This window comes from Octopus sinensis, linkage group LG3 (assembly GCF_006345805.1).
Source record: "Octopus sinensis linkage group LG3, ASM634580v1, whole genome shotgun sequence".
Taxonomy (NCBI): Eukaryota; Metazoa; Mollusca; class Cephalopoda; order Octopoda; family Octopodidae; genus Octopus; species Octopus sinensis.
In genome coordinates this window covers 92,294,781-92,311,235 of record NC_042999.1, presented here as the reverse complement: position 1 = coordinate 92,311,235, position 16,455 = coordinate 92,294,781, and the positions used below count along the sequence as shown (strand labels likewise).

General features: G+C 36.3%; 1 protein-coding gene across 1 annotated transcript in view; it reads left to right on the top strand.

Moving 5' to 3' along the window:
• The window catches only part of LOC118762512 (meiosis 1 arrest protein-like), a 168,353-nt gene that overhangs the window by 63,998 nt on the left and 87,900 nt on the right, over positions 1-16,455 (top strand). The gene's annotated exons all lie outside the window — the stretch shown is intronic.

Here is a 16,455-nt window from a genome sequence, read left to right as displayed (position 1 = left end):
CTACTTGCTGAAAATAGCAGTAAAATGCATGGTTACATTTTAGATACCACTGATGTCTCTCTCGTCACCATATTGTCTTCTCAACCAAAAAAAAAAAAAAAAATTGGCACCTTTTTCAAACAGGTGTGGCAAATCATTTTTTCCTCTTGTTGTGACTGAATTTACAACTTGGACTTTCAAAGACACAGCTTCCCAGGGGAATTTTCTTGCAATTGAAAAAAAACCCAGAAAATTTCATCCGGAATTCATATGGACAACAGTTTTTCCTACGTGTCAGGTATGCGTTTCTTTCTCTCAACCCTACCCGGATTATCCATATGTTGGCCATTGTTTTGTTCTTTATCCATTGGCAAGGACTTCTCCCATTTCATCCTCTGCTGCTAAAAAATTCCTAGTTTGATGCTTGTCATGTCGTCTTTCAACTGGAATGTTTTGAGTGCTATTTCTAACAGAATTTCTTTCAACCAGCTTCGTGGTGTTCTGTTCTTATTATCATTTAAACATGGGTCATTTTCTCTTACCTCAATATCATGGATATGCTAAGATGTGGTTTTTGCAACTAGAATCGTTTTTCATTTCTTCTAATATTCAGTCAGCTCAGAGCAAACACCACATTGCATTTACAAGCATTCCTTCTTCTCTTGCACTTTTAGTTCGAGATATGATAACAGGAACTCTATCGAACATGATGTATGAATCTTTCAAAACTGAGGTTCTCAGGTGTAACTCTCCTTCTGATGAAAATAAATTTCGCACACTCTTCTGTTCCTGTTGTGAGCCCCTCTTTCTTTGTAGCTACTTCAGGTGACTTTTAATACCAGTTACTTGCTTTGTTTCCAGAGTTGACTGATTTGCCATTTCATCCATTGAATCCAGCCCATTCCACAAGTCATTTCATCATGACTAAGGGACCTCTAATTTTTTCCTGACTCTGCCGTTTGTCTCCAGAGAAACTCCAGATTGCCCGGGCTGAATTCATGCACATGCTTTAGCTAGGCCTTATTCGTTCCTCCAGGAGCCTGTGGGCAGCACCTTTACACATGGCCAGGAAGAATGAAGCTGATTTTCAACCAGTTGGGGATTTTAGACATCTTAACACTGTCACTATCATGGATTGTTATCCCCTATCAAATGTGCAAGATTTTTTGTCTGCCCTGCACAGCTGTAAGATATTTTTCTAACATCGACTTGGTATGCACAAACCATCAAATCCCTGTCAACCCTGACATTTCAAAGACAGCCGTCACCACGTCTTTTGGAGCATTTGAATTCTTGTCTATGCCATTTGGTCTTTGCAATGCGGCCAGCATGTTCCAAAAGTTCATTGATGAAGTTGTTCATGGGTTAGATTTTGTCTTCACATATGTTGATGACCTTCTAATCATCAGTGGTACTCCAGATCAGCACCTCCAACACTTAACTTAACTGTTCAAGCACCCATGTTCCTATGATGTGAAGATTAATCTGGTTAAGTATGTATTTGGTTCTACCAGTTTGGAATTCTTGAGGCATCTCATTGACGCTGATGGTATTCGTCCACTTCTCTCTGAAATGGAAGCCATCAAACATTTGTCTCCTCCTATTTCTTTAAAACAGCTCAGAAATGTTATTGGTTTAATTAATTATTATTGTTGTTTCATTCTTAGCTGGGCAGAGAAGTTGCTTTCTTGACCCAGCTCTTGAAAGATCAACAAAAAAAGAGACTTCCTGATAATTCTGTCTCCTACAGCCATCCAAGCTTTTGAATCTGTCAAAGCTGACCTTGCTCAAGCATCCTTTCTTGCTCATCCTGTTGTGGATGCAAAATTGACACTCACTGTTGATGCATTAGCATCCACTATTGCTGCAGTTTTAGAGCAATCTGTCAACAGCCAAAGCCAACCATTGGCTTTCTTTTTTTGCCAGTTGAAAGATGCCAAACTAAGATACAGTGTGTTTGGTAAAGAACTCTTAGCAATTTATCTAGTGGTGAAGTATTTTTCTTAGCTTCTTGAAGGTAGAGATTTCATGATTTTCACCAACCACAAACTGCTGACATTTGCTCTCTTTACCAAAACAGACTGGTACTCGCCCAGAGAAACAAAGCATTTGGACTACATATCACAGTTCACTAGTGACATTTGCCACATTGCTGGCACTGACAACATCCCCGCTGATGCCTTATCTCACCTGCCTGTCAGTTCATTGTCGGCTCCTGCTTCAATTGATTTGGTTGTTATGACTACTGACCAACCCTCCTTGGACTGTGGATGTCTTTTTACCACAGTTTTCCTGCTGCAAGTTTGAACACCTGCCTCTGCCTTTTTCTGAAGGAACTATTCTCTGCGATGTTTCTACCGGGTCACCCCGTTAGAACATCACTGTTGTGCTGTTTTTAAAGCACTGCATTCACTGTCACACCCTGGCATTGCAGCCACAGTAAAGTTTATCTTGGGCTGTTTTTTCTGGTCAAATATGCGTCAGTCTATTACTGCTTGGCCATATGCCTGTCTACCATGTCAACGTTCCAAGGTGCAGCATTCAAAGGTGTAGCATCATCTAAACATTGCACTCAACAATTTAGTTAACATAAACTTTGGATGTATGGAAACATGTTGAGTAAATTTCTTTTAGGACTTAGATAGCCTTATCTATCCTTCTTCTCTTACTTGGTCCTTAAATCCCTTTCTAAATTTTATTATCTAATATACAAAACATAATAATATATAAACTTTACTAAATTTGGATATACATTTTTTCCCTTGTAACCTTAATGTCCACTTAGGTCTCATTGTGACCTCCTTTGTTTTTTGTTTTAGGCCTCTTTTAATTGATGATCATAATATAGTTTAAGTCACCCCTGCCCTTCCTCTTTCTGGTTATCACCTATACACCATTATCTTGCTAGTGGCTTCTGAGGCTTGTTCTTTTATATTGACATGGCAAATTTATAGTCAGAGTAAAATAGGAGTAGGGAAGAATATCTGACATTAATTAATTTATCACCAGCAACAAGAACTTAACTGTCAATTCCCAATGGTTTTAATTCTAAGGGGATATAGAATACTTGCTGCACTGGATCTTTTGATTGTGATAAGGATAAAGGTGAATGTAGCTCTATCACCATTACTCTTTCTTGACCCCCCCACCCCTGTTGTTATTTTCTTCTGCCACTCTAAATTACAGTAGGCTTTAAATATCAATCTCCCTAATTTCATTCTGCTACAATAATAACAGTAAGTAATGTAGTTCTTTTATTCTGATGTATTGATGTAAAATTTGTTAAAAAATTACAATGGAGTTTCCTGTATGTTGAAAACCTATATGGTCTTATGCTTCTGAGGGAGCAGTTTATTTCAAATTAATATAATGCTTGCATCGATCAATTAAATAGAGCTGCCTGAAACAGCTGTAATGCACTAATACCCGGACATCCTTGTTACTTATTTGCTTTTTATTCACCTAGTTGTGTAGACAATCCCGGACTGACTTGGTGCCTCAACCTAAGTACCTAATTCAATGGAATCTTAAATATATCTTATAAGTATCTCTCTCTCTCTCTCTCTCCCTATATATCTGTCTGTCTGTATGTATGTATGTATCACTCTGCTGAGTGATTGGTGTTAGGAAGGGCAACTAGCCATAAAAACCCTGCCAAAACAGACACAGAAATCTGGTGTAGGTTCCTGCTTGGCTAGCTTCTGTCAGACTGTCCAGTCCATGCCAACAGGGAAGGTGGACTTTAAATGATGATGATAATGATGATCTCGAAAGTAAATAGGCAACATAATTTTTTAAAGATTTATTTTTTCTTTTTTGAGTATTTTTTGGTTCAAGAAGAAGTTTCCTTCTAGCTCTATGTCATATATATATATATCCTCAGTGCTGGGCCTCACAGAGGCAAGGTGGCTGAGTTTCTTTTTGAGCATTGAACCCCATGGGGGCAAAGTGACTGAGTTCCTTTTGAGTGTTGGGCCTTATCGAGGTAATGATCAAGACCTTTGACATTATGTTATGCCTGAGAAGAAGACCCATCAAGCCTAGCAAAATCACGGCTGTGGGAGATACTGGTGACATACAAATGGCACCTGTGCTGGTGGCACGTAAAAACACCCATTACACTCTCAGAGTGGTTTGCATTAGGAAGGGTATCCAGCCATAGAAAACCATGCCAAATCAGACTGGAGCCTGGCATGGCCTTCCAGTGTGCCATTCAAACCATCCAACCAATGCCAGTGTGGGCAACGGTTGTTAAATGATGATGATGATATATATATATATATGTTTATATATGAATATATGTATGTGTGTGTATGTGTGTGTGTGTGTGTGTATGTATGTATGTATGTATGCATATATGTGTGTATATGTTTGTGTTTATATATATAGATAGATAAATAGCTAGCTAGCTAGATAGACAGACAGACAGACAGACAGATAAATATAGATATATACAGATATACAATATGTGTGTGTGTGTGTGTATGATATATATACATGTAAATGTTATTGCATATAAAAAATATTCAATATCTTATTTCAGCTATTCTTTCATATTTTTCCTTCAAGAAATTCATCTGAAATATTTATTGATCATTTTTAAAAGCATTTTCTAGACATTTCCAAATATTTACTTAGTATTCCATGTAATAACTATGAGATGGTGACATTTCATGAAGCAACACTATCTTCGTGACTTGAATACTAATGTTTGTTACTTGGTTATCTTTTAATTTGACATAAGCAAAATGAATTTAAATGAAAGAATTCCTAGGTAAATGGAAATTCTTATCCGCCGTTGGTCAAGACATTACTTATCATGTTAGAATAGCTAAAAATCAAAAATGGAAATATAAAACTGTATCTCAAGTAAAGCTAGAATAAATTTTCTGTTATATGTTGACCTTGCATTGTATAACGTGTTTACTTTCTTATCTAAATGCTTGTTTCAGGAGCTACAGATAGTTTTTACATTTATTTTCAAAAATGCAAACTATTCTTTGACTGTTGAATATAGTGTTGGAATTATAAGTGAATTAATCGCATGATGTGGGAAGTTTTAACTTTAATTAGTTGTTATTGTGCTACCTAGGTTAGTTATCATGTAGGTAGTTGGTATGTTATTTCTTTGTGCTGGCCAAACATGATGTCCGTCTGTTCTTAAAGTCTTAACACATTGTTTGTGTTTATTTTCGGGGTCCTAAGTGTATTGTAAATGTTATTCATGTCTGATTACTTTTGTCCTTTGTATGTCTAGTATGTTAATGTTCTGTTTAATGGTTGTATTTGATTTGTCTTCAGTGTTTCTTGTTAAAAGGAAGATTGTGTATATCAGAGGTTTTATTTTTGGTCTATTTCTTTGACAGTCACTTTCTCTTCATATAACATTTAACATTTTAAAGAATCCTGTATCATCGTCATCATCATCTCATCATCATCATCATTTAATGTCTGTTTTTCATGCTGCCATGGGTTAGACAGTTTGAAATATGCTGGTAATGCTGGGAGCTGTTTCCATTGTTCTGGCATGGTTTCTACAGCTGGATACTCTTCCTAATGCTGACCATTTTACAGAATGTACTGAGTGCATTTTATGTGGCATCAGCACTAGTATTATTAATGTGACACTTGCATGAGTGCATTTTATATGGCACCAGCACCAGTGCTTTTTACATGGCACCAGCACTGGTATCAGTTCTGCTGTGAAGGACAGATCTTCTGCCCAGTAATTCAAGCTTTTGTATTTTCTTTGATATTTCATTGTTGTATGTTGCAAGATACTGCATCAAATCACTGACAATTATCATATAGAGTATTGTGTATATGGGAAAACAATCTACAACCTTTACTTGTGTATATGTATATAGACATATGTGTGTGCATATCATCATCATCATATGTCCATTTTCCATGCTGTCATGGGTTGGAGAGTTTGACAGGAGCTAGCAAGCTACAAGACTGCACCAGATTTCACTGTCTGTTTTGGCATGGTTTTTACAGCTAGTTTCCCTTCTTAATGCTAATCACATTACAAAGTGTACTGAGTACTTTTTATGTGGCCCCCAGCACTCGTGAAATCTATTATGGCATGGTTTTTAGAGCTGGATGGATTTCCTAATGCTAACCACTTTACAGAGTGGCCTTGGTGCATTTTATGTGGCACCAGCTCCACTGAGATCTGTTTTGGCATAGTTCTCTTTTCGCTAGAGTGTGGATTAAATTCTTTTTACATAGCACCAACCCTGACAAAGTCACCAAGTAACTTGCAAGATAAAGACCTTTTGAGAGGGGTTGTATTGTAGAAGGTGGCCTAGTGCCAGGTAATAAGAGTTTAGAGTGTGACAGAAGGACAGAAGCAGATGTCTTCTTGCAGAAGGGATACATGGTTACCTAGTCAGAGGGAGTGAGCAAGAGAAAGAGAGAGAACATGTGTGAGTGATGAAGAATGAGAGAAAGTGGAAGAGAGTGAGAGTGTGAGAGTAAAAGGGAAAGAAAGGGTGAGACAGAGAGCGGGAGAGATGGTGGCAATGTGTCAGGGCATACCCTCAAGGTATGGGAATCAGAATATAAATGGAATGGTAGAGTATTACTAGGGGTGTCTAAGTAGGGAGTAAGGAGTTTACATGAATGCAAAAAGCAGTGGGAAATGCAGTGACTGGTGAAACCTGGGTATATTGAGGGAGAAGATAAAACAGGATAGCAATGATACAATGAGTAGGCAGTGAGGATGGCTTTGGGCTACAGGAGTGGGTAGCGAGAGATACACATAAGCATAGTGCATGAAAAAAATGCAATGTGAGGAAGAGAAAGATGTAGTTTGGTGTATTGGATTAGGGTGTGTGAAATATTTTATTGTTACATGTACTATTATTTGAAAATCTGCTATATTACCCACCTCAAACAGACAAAAATTTGTTGACTAAAGCATTTATGCCAAAGGAATAATGTAATATCTGCAGTTGATGAAAAGTAAAAAACAATGTTTAGCTTTCAGTCAAATACATACACTGAATCATTTGAATTCTACCTTCAGTTATATACCAATATATCAGAGGTATGGTGTATCATCATCATTTAATGTCTGTTGTCCATGCTGGCATAGGTTGAACGGTTTGACCAGAGCTGGCAAACAGGAAGGCTGCACCAGACTCCAGTCTGTTTTGGCATGGATTCTATGGCTGGATGCCCTTCCTAATTCCAACCATTCCAAGAGTGTAAAGGGTGCTTTTGTGTGCCACCAGCATAGGTGCCTGTACTTGCAATGTCGATTTGATGGAGGGAGGGATACAACATTTGATCACTATAAGCAAATCCTGTGTACAAATTGTTCAGTAAGAAAATGCAGAGCCCTAATCTATCATCTGCAACAGGAGAGTACACAATATTTGAAATTTTACAAAAGTTTTCAGTTTAATTTATAAGCAAAATACATATATATTTTATAAATCTTGTATAAATATATTTAGATGTGAGACTTAATTTCTCTCCTATGGTATGTCATATAGCATACTTTGAAATGAGGAATTTAATAACAACATTCCAGTATATACCGTCAATATATTTTGTGTGAAAATATAATTGTCTCTAAGTATCGTTACAAGTACTTGTAGAGCACTTTAAACATGATTTGATATCAATATATAGAATTTTAAGTTTGAAACAATGAAAATGTAATTTATTTTCTATATTATATGATATTTGAAACCACCTATAACTTTTGAAAGATATGGAGAATTTTAATGATATTTTGTTTTTGTTCATGATTTGCAAGATTCACAATGTGAACTTGCTAAAACAAATTTTGTCATATCTTGTGAGGTTCATTATACCAACAAAAAATACATGAAGTGGATGTATTTCCTAACAACAGCTTCAGAGCTCCATCCAGCATGAAATAGGTTGTGAATGTCAAGTATAAAGTTAATAAAATATTCTGTTTCAACCAACAACATGTTCAGTTCATTCTATGCCTCTGCTTGTGATGGATCAGTATGATTCTATTTACAAAAGCCATTTTGGAACATAGCTCCAACAGATAACGACCACTGTCGGTCAGTTTACCAATAGCAAAATGTCCTAAATTAGACCATTTATTACAGTCATAAGTTTTTCTGGCATAAAGGTGCAGGTATGGCTGTGTAGTAAGAAGTTTGCTTCCTAACCACATGGTTTCAGGTTCAGTCACACTTTGTAACATGATGGGCAATTGTCTTCTGCTATAACCTCAGGCCAACTAAAGCCTTGTGAATGGATTTGGTAGACAGAAACTGAAAGAAGCCTGTGGTGTGTATGTGTATATAGATAACAATTGTATTACAATTAATAAGAGGAATGACCACTAAAGTGGATTCCTATACGCTAGAGATAGACATCAAATCGCCTTACCACAAAGAGTGTGTTCACAAGAAAAAACCCAGCAAATGCCAAAATGTAAAAAATAAGCAAGGCAAATGAAAATTTACAAAATAAAACGATTACGAACATATCATGATTTCATTATTAATACTTGCAAAATGTAAATATCTGTAAATCCTCAGTGTGACCTGTCGTATTTCAAAACATATTTCACAGAACTATACACAGAAACATTTTCCCGAAACAGTTCTACAAAATATATTTGTGGTAATTTTCAAATGTCTTCACTTAGGTGTGCTAGTGCTGGAAACAACCCTGCAGATAATAAACTACTGCAGTTAATTTTCTGGTTTGAGAACATTGGTATTTTTAATTTTAATTTTAATTTTTTTTTATGTTAACTTTTATGTAAGTTAATTTTAACTTTAATTATATATATATATATATATATATATATATATATATATATATATATATATATACACACACGTGTGTGTGTGTCTTTGTGTCTGTTCCCTGACACTGCTTGACAACTGGTGTTGGTTTGTTTATGTCCTCATTACTTAGCAGTTCAGCCAAATAGACCAGTAGAATAAGTATCAGGCTTTTAAAAAAAAAGGCACTGGAGTCGATTCATTCACCTGAAACTTCTTTAAGGTATGCCCCAGCATGGCTGCAGTCTAATGACTGAAACAAGTAAATGATAAAAGACTAAAATAACCACTAAAAATGATTTAGTCATACTTCGGTGTAGAAAGAATAGAAAATCTGAGTTTTGTAAAAGAAAAAAAAAAAAGATACTTCCATTGAGTGAAGAGTTGGGGCATAAACAGAGGAAAAATTCATTTGATGCCTGCATGACATAAGTAAATGGAGTTTGATAACTTGGTTGTCCACATTGGATAGTAACTCATGCAGCTTATCAGCTTGGTTCTTTCTGATTTCAAAGCCAATCTCATCATCATCATTGTTTAACATTCGTTTTCCATGCTGACATGGGTTGGATGGTTTCACTGAGGTCTGGAAAGCCAGCGGCTGCATCAGGCTCTAATCTGATCTGGCAACGTTTCTACAGATGGATGCCCTTCCCAATGCCAACCACTCCGAGTGTGTAGTGGGGCTTTTATATGCCACTTGTACAGGAGCCAATTCTTTCATATTTCCTCTGCTTGTTTTCCAAATAAAAAGAAGCTGTTGTTACATTCCATTTCAATTAACCAAACTTCCATTGAAAATTGTTTCTCTGAAAATGCATCAATGATGATCTGATATTAATTAAATCAGTTGAACAAATGCAATACAGTGCTCAAGTTTGCTGGACTTGTCCTCATTCAGTCAGACTCTTACATTTCAAAGCACATACATAAATTTACTTTTTCATCATCATAATTTTTATTGCTCTTTTCTTCTATACTTGAATAGGTTAAGACAGGCTCTTTCTAATACAGTGTTCTGCTACTTGTGCTCTGCTGTTATCTCCTTTGAGAGATTAAGTTAAGCTTTCACCCATGTTTTCCTTAATCTTCCTCTTCCAACATTTCTTTCCACATACATCTCCTTGGATTTCTTTACCAATATGCCACCATCCAATATTGCATGTCTACTACAATTGTTGTTTGTCTTGCTTGCTATAGTGGATTCCTCTTATGCCTTGTTTTGGTCCTAATTTATCTGTTCTCTGCTATTTATCTACATTAACATTGCACATCTGGTGGATCACACCTGCTTCATTTCTTCCTAAATATCCTACATCATCTGCATTCAATGTCCAAACACACTACTATGTTGCATCACAATATGTCCACAGGCATTGGTACACTTTGCAGAGGTGACAGCACCCTAAACTTTTTATATCCATTTCTCATTCTAGCTACTATGATTTCAGATCACCTATCTCCACTGTTGATCAGATTGCCTGAAATTTGCAAGGAATGCATTTTACTGGTGCTCTGACAGCTAACTACTCCTATCCATCTGCCATCAATGCCTTTTTCATTGTCAGCCTGCCTTTGATTCTACAACACCTTTTGAGTAATTAATGAATAAATACATGAACATGTGAACAAGTGAGAAAGTGAAGAAACAAACAACAAAACAGTCACCAATTGTACAGTGTTTTATCACCTACAGTAATACCTCTTTCTAAGTAACCCGAAGAAACGATTAGTATTATTAGTTCTTTGGTCCTCTTTGCTTCAGTTCTTGAGACACTTAATGTAAGAAATCAAGAATTGGGAATTTTGTACTTATGAAAAATGTAATTAATGAATTTATGTATATCTGACATTAAAAGTGTTGGTTATTCATATGTTGTCACAAGTACTGTGCTGTAGCCAGAGAAATATTGTATACGTACCAGTGACTTCACTGTAAATTTGACACTATTTTTATTATTAATTTACACTGCACAATTGGTCTGTTAACTTTTCTACAATTCAACCTTGTGGAACATCTCTCATTTATTCTTGCATAATATAAATTCTCAGATTTACAATCTCTATTTTAAGGACACTAGTCTGAGTCATGTTCCTGCTTTCTAATTTAAAGGAACAAACAATGGACCCTGACCCTTGTTTTGAAATTGGGTTTAAAGTTTCAATTTAATTATTAATTAACTTCCAATACTGATACCTTGAAATTCTAGAGGGAAATAAAAGAGAATGTGTGACGTTGATGCCTTTCTCAGGAAAATTAATGATTAACATTATCTGAAAGAGCTGTAGTATAAGATTGAAAGCAGTTACTGATGTGGCTCTCTGTGACCATAATTCTAAAGACTTTAATGGCCAAAGTCCAAACAAGTTGCCGTTTAATTCCCTTTACTCAGTGGTTATTAATATTTCAGGATAGCATGCTGATGGAATAACTTTCATTGAAAATAAACTTTATTTTATTGTTTTTATTACAAAAAATACTCAGTTCCAAAGCTTTTAGTTGTTTCTTATTTACATAAATTAAAATTATCAATAAACACATAGTATTTCAACTATATCTGATTATATAATTTTTTTAGACAATTTCTAGTAGTTAGAAGCCTTATAGTTTCAAAATTCTCTTGTCTACACAGGGAAAACTTTGATTATGAAGTTAAAGTTAAATAAATGAAGTCATTAAAAAGGGAAATTCAAAATTTTTTTTGCTAAGGTTGCTTTTTTTATATTTTCAAATTCACATTATTAATTGTAAATTTTTCTTGTTCTGAAATGTAAATTGAAAATTTTATTTGGTGTTTGTATGTTTTAATTAGTGACTTAAAATATTCACATTTCATTTTTTGGGGAACCTCTGATTAAAGTTAATATTAAATATCATTAGATTACAAAATTATTAAGCTTCAGTGAATTTTTAGCTTCTGATTATTTCAAGATTCATTTCTTTTTACAGGTATTCCTTTTTATAATTTTTCAGAAAATTTGCTAATTTCCCAGAGACCTTTCATGTGTATAGAAAAAAAACAAAAGAATGATAATTAAAATATTGTATATTTAAACAAAAATAAGTTCATATCTTATTGCAAGCAATTAATATTCATAAGAGAGCATTGGATGTGTCAGAGAGCGAAGATTATGAGATCAATGTCATAATAATATTTAATGAATCTAGTTTATGAGTTCAAATCATGTTATAGTTAACATTAAGGAATATGTCTTTGATTTTGATAAGTTAAGTACCAGTAAAAGTTTGGTTGATTCAATGTAATGTGTTGATCTCTACAAAAATTAGTATTTTGTTGAAATTAGAAACCACTATTAATTTCCACATTTTTATAAAAATAAAATTGCTTTCTGGTTGCATAGAAAGAAAAGATTTGGAGTAAAAGAAATGATAGTATAGAGCAGTGTTTCTCAACATTTTTAGCTTTGCATAACCCTTAAAATAAATTACATGTCTCAAGGAACCCCAGCACAAAAAATGTTATATTCTATATCATTCTCACTTTTTCATCGTAGTTCGCGTGGTAAATACCATATATATATATATATATATATATAATATATATATATATATATATATATAGGTGCAGAAGAAGCTGTGTGGTAAGTAGCTTGCTTACCAGCCACATGATTCCGGGTTCAGTCCCACTGCGTGGCACCTTGGGCGGGTGTCTTCTACTATAGCCTCGGACCGACCAAAGCTTTGTGAGTGGATTTGGTAGATGGAAACTGAAAGAAGCCTGTCATATATATATATGTGTGTGTATGTATATGTTTGTGCGTCTGTGTTTGTCCCCACAACATTGCTTGACAAGTGATGCTGGTGTGTTTATGTCTCCATCACTTAGCGGTTCATCAAGAGAGACTGATAGAATAAGTACTAAGCTTGCAAAAAATAAGTCCTGGGGTTGATTTGCTCAACTAAAGGCAGTGCTCCAGCATGGCCACAGTCAAATGACTGAAACAAATAAAAGAATAAATATATATATATATACTGCCATCATAGATCACTAGCCACTACACATTCTTTGTTTTCTCTCCTTGTTTCTTTCTGTGTTCCTTTCTGTGGAAGAGTGTAGGCTCGAAATGTTGAAGACTTTTTCACTTACTGACCATTAAACTAACACATCTGTTTGTTGTCTACACCACCTGTCTTTGTCTTTTGTTTTTCTGTGAATTCTCCCTATATATATATATATATATATATATATCGATAATATGTATATACATACTGAGAAGGTGAATCACAATGACCTTTTTGTGTGCACAGTTTATAACAGACCATGACTTTCTTTTTCTGGGCTGAAACCCCATTTGTGAACCCATGGAAAATGAACCACCACCAACTATTCAGCCTTTATGTCTGTGCACATCTTTTAATGCAGTGTATGCCAGAAAGTCTGCAGATCTAATGGAGACTTCAAAAGATTTTAAGATCAACAAAGATCAGGACTTAACTGCAGTTCTTGGTAGTACAAATTGGATATGCAATCTATGTAGGTGTCTTTTCAAAACATTGTCTAGTTTAAAAAGCCACATCAGATGCCATGATGATTCTAAGGTATAGGTGCAAACTCTGCATATTACATTTATGTATTATAGGTATATGATATTGGTTACTTATGTTTATTTTTTACATTTAAGTTTAGGTTTTCTTTATTTTTTTTCTTTTTGTGCATGAATGAAAACTCCATGATGAGGTATCATAAATGAGCAGTATGAATCTTATCTAGCATTACCAATAAATTTCATAAAGAAGTATTAATTTTTTCTTAAACCAGTTATTAATATGCAGAGTTTGCACCTATACCTTAGAATCATCATGGCATCTGATGTGGCTTTTTAAACTAGACAATGTTTTGAAAAGACACCTACATAGATTGCATATCCAATTTGTACTACCAAATATATATATATATATATATATATATATATGGGAACCCAGGTTGAGAAACACTGGTATAGAGTGTTCATGTGTTCATTATCATCATAATATTCATCAATGAATGTGTTTGATACCAAACAAGTTGGCCTATTTTATGAAGGTTATTTCAATTTTCAAAATCTAATCAATCTTACAGTAATCAAAATGGAACCACACAGGTTACATGTGTGTGTGTGGGTGTGTGTCTGTGCATGTGTGAGTGTGGGTGTGTGTCTGTGCGTGTGTGAGTGTGCATGTTTGGGATCATTATCATCATTTAATGTCCGCTTTCCATGGTTGGACGATTTGACTGAGGACTGGCAAACCAGATGGCTGCACCAGGCTCCAATCTTGATCTGCCAGAGTTTCTACAGCTGGATGCCCTTCCTAATGCCAACCACTCTGAGAGTGTAGTGGGTGCTTTTACGTGCCACCAGCACGAGGGCCAGTCAGGCGGTACTGGCAATGGCCACGCCCAAATGGTGTTTTTTTTTTACGTGCCACCTGCACACCGGCACAAGTGCCAGTAAGGTGACTCTGGTAACGATCATGCTTAAATGGTGCTTTTTACATGCCACCGAAACGGATGCCAGTTAGCCCCTCTGGCAACGATCATGCTTGGATGGTGCTCTTAGTGCTTCACTAGCACGAATATAATTTTTTTCTTTGCAGAATTTAAACCAGTTACTAAAAAAGTGGCAAGGCACTTTTGTTTAAGTCATGATAACTCTTGGGGTTCATGGATATCGGAATTGGTTGGTGAGTGCAAATGGGTATGTATGCCTGTGTGTGTGGGTCAACTTGCTCTCATATACTATCGATGCTATATTACTGTATATGCTATATTACTGTTTGTGTGTGCAAATGTGTGTATATTTAGTATGTATTTATGGGTGTGTGCCTATATTCAGTCCAAGAACCTCAAATGGAGAATCCTTGGAATGTTTTACAAAATTTCATTGTAATTGATTGTATTTGGAGAATGTGAATCTGTTTGGATTGTTCATGGTGGAGAGGAAGATCTTCTAGGTTCCTCACAGGCAAAGAACATAGGTATAAGATTTTCTGGGTAGGAACACTGACAGGATTGGCAGTGTGAGTATACTCCTTGCAGAGAAATGGGTTGATAAGTTAATCTAGATATACTTAAGTTTAGATTAGGGCTGCAACAAAGATTAGCAACCATTATCTTGGCTACCTGATAAACAGAAAGACCGATTTTATGACACTCTCTTACAAACTACCTCATTGGCAAATGACAGACATTCTCTTTGTGGCTGGCAACTTCAACGGGCACATTGGACAACATCCAGGGAGCTTCCATGGTGTAGATGGAGGCTACAGATTTGGTTCCCACAATGAGGAGGGAAACAAGCTACTGGAGTTCTGTGATGCAAATGATCTTATGATCTGTAATACTAACTTCAGGAAACCGGCCAGTCACCTGTTCACCTATCAGTCTGAGTATAAAGGTAGGGAAATCCCCTGCTCCATCAGGAGTCACTGCAGAGAGGCTTAAAGTATTTGGTGGTGTAGGCTATAGCCTAGTCACCCAAATAGTCAACCAGGTGATACATGAAGGAGTCACACCCAATGACTGGTGCAGCAGCATCATAGTCAATTGCTACAAAGGTAAAGATGATGCATTAGATAGGAATAATTACAGAAGTATCAAATTGTTGGACCAGTTGATGAAAGTCATGGAGAGGGTCATAGTCCAACTAATGCAGTTTGGGTTTGTGTCAGGGAGAAGCACTATTGATGCTGTATTTCTGGAAAGACAGTTGCAAAAGAAATTCCTAGCCAATGATAAACCTCTGTACTTGGCTTTCATTGACATGGAGAAAGCCTTTGACAGGGTCCCTTGAACCCTTATCTGGTGGTCATTGCAGAAACTGGGGATAGATGGGTGGTTAGTGAGAGCTGTACGAGCCAATTACAGGGATGCTGTCAGTAAGGTGAGGGTTGGCAATGAGTATAATTAACAATTCTAAGTAGAAGTAGGAGTTCACCAAGGATCAGTACTCAGCCCCCTCTTATCCATCATAGTCCTCCAGGCAATAACAGAGGAGTTCAAGACAAGCTGCCCCTGGGAGCTCTTCTATGCTGATGACCTTACTCTCATAGCTGAGTCACTGCCGGAACTAGAGAAAAAGTTTCAAGTGTGTAAGCAAGGTCTAGAATCGAAGGGCTTTACAGTCAATCTAACAAAAGCCAAAGTCTCGATCTGCAGAAAAGGCATAGGTGGATGCTCTGAGAGTGTAGCTGCTAGAATAAGAGTAGCCTGGACAAAGTTCAGAGAGCTCCTATTTCTGCTGGTAACAAAGTGCCTCTTGCTTAGAGTGAAAGGTAGACTGTATGCTGCCTGTGTGTGAACAGCCATGTTACGCAGTAGTTAGATGCATAGGTTTGAAAGAAATGAAGCTAGTATGCTTTGCTGGATGTGTAATGTCAGTGTGCATACATATAAAAGTGTAAGCACACTGAGAGAAAAGTTGGACATAAGAAGCATCAGATGTGATGTGCAAGAGAGACAACTGTGCTGGTGTGGTCATGTGTTGTGTATGATTGAGGACAGTGGTGTGAAGAAGGGTGAAGGGAAACTGTGGAAGAGATAAACCCAGGAAGACTTGGGATGAGGTGGTGAAGCATGGCCTTCAAATGTTGAGCCTCACAGAGACAATGACAAGTGACCGAGACCTTTGAAGATATGCTGTGCTTGAAAACACCCAACTAGCCAAGTGAGATCATATCTACAACCAA